This window comes from Zosterops lateralis (genome assembly GCF_965231275.1).
Source record: "Zosterops lateralis genome assembly, chromosome: 4".
Lineage (NCBI taxonomy): Eukaryota > Metazoa > Chordata > Aves > Passeriformes > Zosteropidae > Zosterops > Zosterops lateralis.
The window spans coordinates 70,443,286-70,451,802 of NC_139765.1; positions in this window are offsets into that span (position 1 = coordinate 70,443,286).

Sequence of the window (8,517 nt, forward strand, 5' to 3'; positions counted from 1 at the left end):
CTGTGATCATTCACTGAATTCGTGCAGAATCCACAACAAGCTTCTGCCCATCTGAAGCTCTGATTCATGCCAAGACCACCCTCCTGAGCCTTTAAAATCTCTGGGACACCAAAGCCCAGTCCTAACCCACACATTGCAAGGCTGGGTCTGCTAGGAAAATGAGAGAGGGAAATGGGTTCCCCATCCTCCCATTCAGGCATTGGTTGTTTTCTCAATTATCTGAAGTGGTGAAGGAAAATGGCACTTTACAATACAGGACCTTGGGTCACATACGAGCATGCTGCCTCCTTTTCCTTTACATCCTTAGGGAATCATCACAGGGAAATATTCTGCCTTTATTTGCCAACCAAGCTGAACACTGACCTTTAACCCAAGGCCATGATCTGCTCCAAGCACTGTCCAGCTTCCCACAGCTTCCTGTAGGAAGCTGCCCCCAGCTCCTAACATCTTTCACCTTCATATTTACTCCTTTTCTTCCTTCTGACATTTCCTGGCTCTGCACCTTCCACATGAGTCAGAGACTTCCTGGACCCCAACTCGGGGGTGACATCAGCTCTGAGAACTGAAGTTAATAAACTCCACTTGTTATGTCAAACTGTAATTATGGGAGAGGCAGGGGCAGAGCTCATTTGGCTTTTTTTCTTTTTTTTTTTTTTTTTGGAGTGAGGATGTTGAGTTTCCTCTAAAGCCATATTTAGACCTGAGCCTGCTGTAAGGAATCACTGTGATTTTAATGGCCAAAGGAGAGAAAGGGGATCAAAGGGTTTTGTTTTGGTCCCGGGCGTCCCAAGAGGCAGAAGTATGTGTAAAGCAAACAGTGCTGCACAACACCTGGTATAGACATAAGGCAAAAGTCCAGCACAGCCTCGAGGTGATTTCCGTGTCCTGAAGTCACCTCTGAGAATGACTTCATCTCTAGGAGACTCGGTGACTTAGAGGAAAAAAAAAAAAAAAACCCAAACAAAACAAACCAGTGAAGATATTTCAGACATGCCCAGCATCTGCCTGCTCAAGCAAACATCAGTAACTCTATAAATACATCTGCTTTCCCTGCTAGGTGGTGTATATTCACTTTTTTACTTTAAAAAGAAGGAAATATCTCGTCCTACACGGGCAAGGTGAAGCTGTGCTGGGGCAGCATGTGAATGTCAGAGAATCACAGATAGGTTTGGGTTGGAAAAGACCCTAAAAATCATCCAGTTGTACCCCCCCTGCCATGGATGCCACCCACTAGATCAGCTTCCTCAGGGTCCCATCCCTCCCAGCCTTGAATAATTCCATGGAAAGTTGTAGCATTGATGCTGTTTATAGTGGGTTCAGTGCAGCAAATTTTGTACCAGCTTAAACACAACCCCCTAAAATCCCTCATCATTTTAGAGATTCTGAGTTTCCACAGAGATTTATCCGAAATCACAACTTTAGTATTGTTTTTGCATGTTGTTTTTTTTTTTTTCTTTGCAGGGTTTTCAGGTTCACCTCCCTGATATCTCAATCCTTCAAACAGAGCCACTCGCAATCACGTCACCTTTTCTTTCCAGGACAAGGTGACACACCTGGGAGCACAACAGAGCTGTGACTCAGCCCTGCCAGGAGCCACGAGCCCCAGGGAGCTGCCAGGCCACAGGTAACACGTGTCCACACAGGAGGTGTCACGAGAACAAGGCATGGACCTGTTGGAAATGCAAGCCAGGCATCTCCTGTGAGCACAGGAACCAAGGAGATTACAGAGCTGGGGAGGTTCTTGAAATACTTCCAGGTATAGCAACTTCTACAGATGACTTTTAATTTGGTTTATCAGTTGGTTGTATGGATCTGAGAGAAGTAATTGAATCTATTTCATCCCCATTAAAAAAAAAAAAAAAAAAAAAAAAAACAACCCCCCCCAAAAAAAGGCAAAAAACCCCCAAAAACTCAACAAAACAAACCAAACACCCCTCCCCCCCAAAAAAAACTCAAAAAAACCCCCAAAAAAACCTCCCCAAAAAAACACCAAAAAAACTCCCAAAAAAACCCAAAACAAAAACAAAAACAGCATCAAAAAACAACAACAAAAAAAATTACTTCATAACATAAGCAAGATGTTATGAGAAACGCCCTGGAGTTCTGGTAGAGATATTTGCTTTTTCAGCTTGGATTTCTTTTTTTTTTTTTTTTTTTTTTTTTCTTCTTCTTCTTCTTTTTCCTTTTTGGGTGTGTTTTTTAATCTTTTAATAACTCTGTCTGGAATTATTTCCCCATGAAAACTGCCACCCTGCTCATGAAAGGTAGAAATAATGTTCTAAGCAAATGCAAACAGACACTTTCTCACTGTCCAAACCATCTGGGGAATTCGAGGTTGAGGGATCAGAGCAGACATGTCCAGATAGAGAAATCTTGCCTAACTGGGGAGGTTGGGAGATTCAAGGTCCCCCGGGTTTCAAGGGGTGATTTTGGCAAATATCAAACTTTCAGGGCAGGGATTTTGGGCTGGGTTTTCCTCCAGGGCTGGTGGTTTATTGGCCAGTTATGGTAAAAATGGGTCAGCAGCATCTCTGCCCCTCTGTCATGGATGGAGGTTGAAGCACCTTCCCCAGATGCTTCCCAATTTCTGGGCCTGGGCTTGAAGATGACAAAACACCTCTTCAGTGCTTGCAGAGGTGAACCTGTCCTCTGCCCTGAGCCCTCTCAGCCCTCCCAATTTATCCTCTCCAGTGTCTGTTGTGGACACAACCACCTCAACACCTGTTGCTCACAGTCCCACAGGTCCCCATGAATTCCTGCACATTTTCCTTGCTGATGTTTAAGGTCAGTTGTTTTAACACTGAACAGCTGAGAGCCAGTGTGGAAGAAACAGGATTGAGAACAGCCAGCAACTATGCCCAGAGGTGAACCTCACTTTCCAAACTGCTCAGACCAAGACTTTCCCTCCAACCTCAGCCCTTCCCTTGAGTATTGTGTGACTCACAGCCACAGGAAGGCTGTCCTAGGAGAGGGTTCCCATATTCTGCTCAGTCAGTGCTGGCAGTGCTTCATGTGGACCATCAGTGTGATCCTGTGCAGCTGCTCTCACGCTCATCCTGTTCTTACATGTTTGTTTCCTTTAATTTCAGGGATGACATTGGCCTGATCCTCTCTCATCCCACTCTTGTGCTCATCCTGTGCACTGTGGGCTGGAACCAGAGAGTACAAACACAAGTCTTGTACTTATTTGTAGGAAATAACATAAAAATGACTAGCCAAGGGCCATCTAGCCCAGTATTTTGGTTTGCAGCAGTGATCTAAGGGAAAATATGACAAGATAAACACATGGCCACATTTTTCCTGAATGCTGTCCCAGTGAATTTGTGCAAATAGTTTCAAAAGCCTGAAAGCAGCAGGACTCTGTCCGTGGCATGTTTGGTGATGGAAAATATGTCCCTGGCAATGGAGAACATCTGTGGATACACAGAGCTTTGCTTTTTCATCCCCTGTGCTGTAAAAAGACTGAGGTGAAGGTGCTGCAGCTCCAAGAGCAGCACCAGGATAGGGATGGAGGTCCCAGGGGAACAGGAGAGCAGCACAAAGCACAGAAAAGCCTCAGATCCCAACACTGTTCCTTTTCCATAGTCAGATTTGGGTTATTTGGGGATGTCTAATGGGACCACTACTATCAAATAAATAGGATTTTGCCTGAGCTGTGCTACTGGAATAACTCTGTTGAAGTATATTCCTGCTGCATGAGCAGCAAAGGGTGAATCCAGATGTTTGGTGTCTGGATAAGAAACTCTTCATGGCCCCAAAAGTTGCCACATTTATGTTGTACATCCTCATGGGCAGACTTTAGATTTTGTTGCCAGGTGTGTTGTTTGTTTTAAGTGTTTGGCTGCAAATATCCCAGAAGAGAAGCTACAACGTGGCTGTGACTCCTGGACAGAACAACAACAACAACAACAACAACAACAACAACAACAACAACAACAACAAAAATCTGAGGCTTTAAAGCCAATTGAATTTAAATGGTGTGGGGAAAAAAAACCCAAAACTTTGAGGAAGTGTGAAAAGGAATCTAGAACAGGCCCCCCAAGGGAAGTGGTGGAGTTGCCATCCCTGTCAGTGTTCAGAAAACTTTGTAGATGTGGCACTTCTCAAAATGGTTTAGTGGGCATGGTGATATTTGGTTGAAGGTTGGACTTAGTGATCTTGGAGGTCTTTTCTGACCTTAATTAATGATACTATGGTTCTATGATATTACAGGACCAAATAACTCTTCTTTAAATCTTAAAAACTACGGGAAAAAAATACTTTAAATGACTGAAACTGTCAGTGCAATATCAAGATTTGGTTCAGATCTGATTGAGAGGGAAATATGAACACTGCCAGCCTGTGTGGTGAGTATCTCTTTCTCAGACAAGCTGCTACTTGAGCAGAGCCTGTTGAAGCAAAATAGGTCCCCTCACATCATTTCACCGAAATAATCCTTGCAGAGGGACCATTTCTGCCTGTCTTCTAGCAGAGAAGCAAAGGATTCTGTGGATATATGAAATGCATCACTTGGAAGACCTCGGTATGTTTAAAGTTTGGGTTTTTGGCACAATCGTTGAAACAAAACTCCCTTGACAGTGTCTTGGTCCCTGGAGCCTCATCACTGTCCCTGCATGTGCCTCCTCCTGTCTGTATCCAGCAACCTGGAAAGGTAAAGCTAATGACAGCAGGAGTAATCTGACTTAGAGGAGGGAGCCTTCAATGAGTCTGACCCATTAACCCTAATCTCCTAATTACCGCGCCATTGATCAGGAAGAGTGAGCTAATTAACAGAGCATTAGAGCAGAAATTCCGCACCCAAGGCGTGAGTCACAGCTTAATTATCAACACCTCCTCCCAGGCCCCACAAAGGCTGGGACTGCAGCAGGTGATGTTACTGTGTCCCTCTCCTTTTTTGGGCAGAAACAGCTCACGAGAACATGACAAAATGAATCTTTCTTGCATCATGTTGTCCTCATCAGCTGCTGTAGTGGCAACTTAGTCCCAAAAGGATTTATGTGACAGAAAGGTCAATTATAAAACCACAGAATGGTTTTGTTGGAAAGGAACCTTAAAGATCATCTCATTCCAACCCCCTGCTATGGGCAGGGACACCTCCCATTGTCCCAAGTTGCTCCAAGCCCCATCCAACCTGGCCTTGGACACTTCCAAGGATGGGGCAGCCACAGCTGCTCTGGACATCCTGTGCCCTCAAAGTGAAGAATTTATCCCTAATATCCAATTAAAACCTATTAAATCAGTTTAAACCCATCCCTCCTTGTGCTATCACAGCATGCTTTTGCACAAAGTCCCTCTCCAGCCTTCAAGGTCAGCCAGGCAGAATCCAGCCTTGTTTTTTGGGTGACACTAACCCAAAACCAAAAAGCCTGAGGACTAGTTCTCATTTATGTTGTCTCGTTTTCTTATGCAACAAAATCTGCAGCCCCTGCACAAAGTAAAGCAAATGTGTAGCAGTGATTTAAGACCACCAGGCTGCAGGATCCACTTTGGATCCATGTTTTGTTTGCTTTCTCCAGCCTCCCCTTTGTTCTGCAGGGCTGTAAGTCCTGGTGGCCCCACTGTAGTTGATCCTTGAAGAGATTTTCCACTGAATTTCTCTATGTGACAGGTTTGCCCCTCCTCAGAAGGGCTATGGGCTTCATCCAGCCACATGTTCACCAGGAGGGGCTCCTATGGAGGTCTTGGGAAGGGGGATTGGAAGGTTTCACCAGGGAAGGACCATCTCTATCCCCAGTGCTGTTCTCACCAAGATAAAGAGAGGTTTTGGCAAGGAAAAGCCTCCCTGCCAACCTCTGCTGGGCCCAGGGGAATGGCAGGTCCATGGGAAGATCATGCTGCTGTTGCTGTACAGTCACACCTGGGTTTTATCTCAGGAGTTCTTAGAAGACTTCTTCAGGCAGGCCCAAGGTGCAGGTAGAGGCATCACCTCTCCACGTGTTGGTTTATCTCCAGGGGAGGAGCTGACTCTTCCCATCATCCTGAACTTTAGGCCCAGGAGATCTCACAGAGCCTGGGGAGCAGCTCCAGAGCTCCAAGTGGGGACAACACAGAGGAGAAAGGAGCTTTGGGCTTTGCAAGTCTTCACTTCTCACCTCAGGCTGTCAGTGCACTCACCACAGTGGTGCCTGAGATCAAATAAACTGATTTTCACCTTAGGGTCTTGTGCCGTGCTCAAGAGGAAGATCCAGAGACAAAATCCATTCTGTTTGACATCAGCACTCCTACTGAAAACAAAGCATTTCTGATCAATGAATCAAAATAAGGCAGTTTTTCTTGATTTTGTTAGTTAGTTCAATTGCAATGTGGGATTGGAGCATTTCTCAGCCAAGGCCCCCAGCAGGGCTCAGGTCCAGGCAATGAGCTCCAAAATGCTGCCCACATCAAGCCCTTCCTTGCTGCATGACCATGAGTCAGGAATGGTACATGTAGCTCCTCATGCACCAAATGCAGTTTTACTTTTGGTTTTACTTCTTCAAATTTCTGAAGTGGAAGGAAAAGAAAGCAAAAGCGACAAAAAAAGGAAGCTGCACACAAAATATATTATTTTTCTAATAATGCCTGAAAGGTGAGAATAAAATTTTCCAATATTCCAGGAGTTGTCTAAGTCCAGGTCAACTCCCACACCAACAGGTTAATTTGCTAAGAACAGTGTTATTCTGCCTTGTGTCTTTGAAAATATCTAGGAATTAAATCTCAGGGTTTTTGTATTGGGCTGACAAATTATCTGCTTGCTTTAAAACTCCATTTTCAAGTCTTGGAAGCAGCCTGTGACTGGAAATGTTGTCTGAGGTGGTACAAAGTGCAAACAGCAGCTCACCCTGCAGCAAGGATCAAATTCCACTGCTGAATGTGAAGTGCTGCTCTCTTTTACCCTGACCTTGAGATCTTGTTACTTAATGTACCTGGAAAGCAGAAATTAAACTGATAATAATGATAATTAACAACAGATAATAATTGCCCTTTATAATCTGTTTTTCTTCCAAGGATCTTCAGGTGCCTTAGAACTCCTGGGAGGCTCTGGCCAAGTCCAACATCACACCTCTCCCTGAATTGCTTTTGCTCACTATTGTTTCAAGCATGTTAGCAGGCTCTAAACAAGAGGGAGTAGTGAGAATAATGGAAACTTTTTGCCTTGGATTACTTTGTACCACACGTGTGATTCATCTTCATTCCCTATGATTTTGGTGGGATCACCCCAATTTCATTCAATCCATGTGTAAAGTGGCACTGAGAAGGAAATTCTGCCCCAAGTCATCCATGAGGATGGGTGAAAGGTGTGGCAAACTGTGTCCTCCAGGAACTTTTGTTACTCTTATAAAATATTCTTTGCATATCTTCCACAGATAACATAGAGTAGAGAAGAACTTGGAAAAACAACATGAAATAAAAAAAAAATTTGCTAAAGCACTACTGACAGGAAGGGATGAAGGGTAAGTGTAAGAGATGATCCTGTGGTGGATAAGAACAGATTAAACATGTCCTTTTTTTTTCCCACAGAGGAAATTTGAGCTGCTTTTAGCTCTTTGCTTGGAAATGTTTATCTCTGTAAATCCGGAAATAGCCACATCTCTGGGAAGGTGGCCCAAAGTTGTCATCTGACTAATTTAACCTGTGTTGGAGTGAAAGAGGAGCAACTTCTCAGTGGAGAAATTCCTTGTGGAAACCACCCACGGGCAGAGTCAACATGACAGGCAGCCTTAGCTCAGAGCAGAGCCCACATCAGCAGGATTTGATTGCTGTGGCCACTCATAAAGAGTCACTTGTTCGTCAAGTTACAGCCTATTAATATGCAAAGCTTTAAAAATCTCTGTTATTGTGTTTTTGGAACGGAATCACACAATGGTTTGGGTTGGAAGGGATGTTAAAATGGTCACCTAAACCAACCCCCTGCCACAGGCAGGGACACCTTCCACTAGACCAGGTGAAAACTCCCATCCAGCCTGGCCTTGAATATTGCAGAGCAATCCAACCTTTTACTTTTCCCCCTCTAACTCTGGAGCATTTTCTCCCAGAGGTGTGGATCCTTTTGTTCCTGTTGGTTGTCATAAGCCAAACCCAAACTTGCCATCACAGGCCATTCCAGAGTGTGGTGTGGATGCTGAGCCACAAACTGAAGCCACAAACTGAAGCCACGAACTGAAAATTGTAAGGACCTTTGCATTCCCTGGCACTCGAGGCTTCTCCAGTCAAGCTGCAGACAGTGAGGAATTCATCTCTCCTGCAGAGTTCTCATTGTTCCTCCTGTTTAACACACCGAGCCACAGAGATCTTTAAACATCCTGGCCAAGGTCTTGGAGGAATCTCAGCCACAGATTCAGAAACACAGCTCAGATGTCTCCTCTCCAAATCCTGCTGACAGAGCACTGTCAAAAGCTCCTTGTCCCATCACCTCAGGTGGATTCCTTTGTCCTGAATCACTGGTAGCAAAAGGAATACAATAATTAGAACAATTAACTCCTACACAAGCAAGGCATGATGCAGTTTGCAGAGATCTCCAAGAATTCCTAATCAGTCATT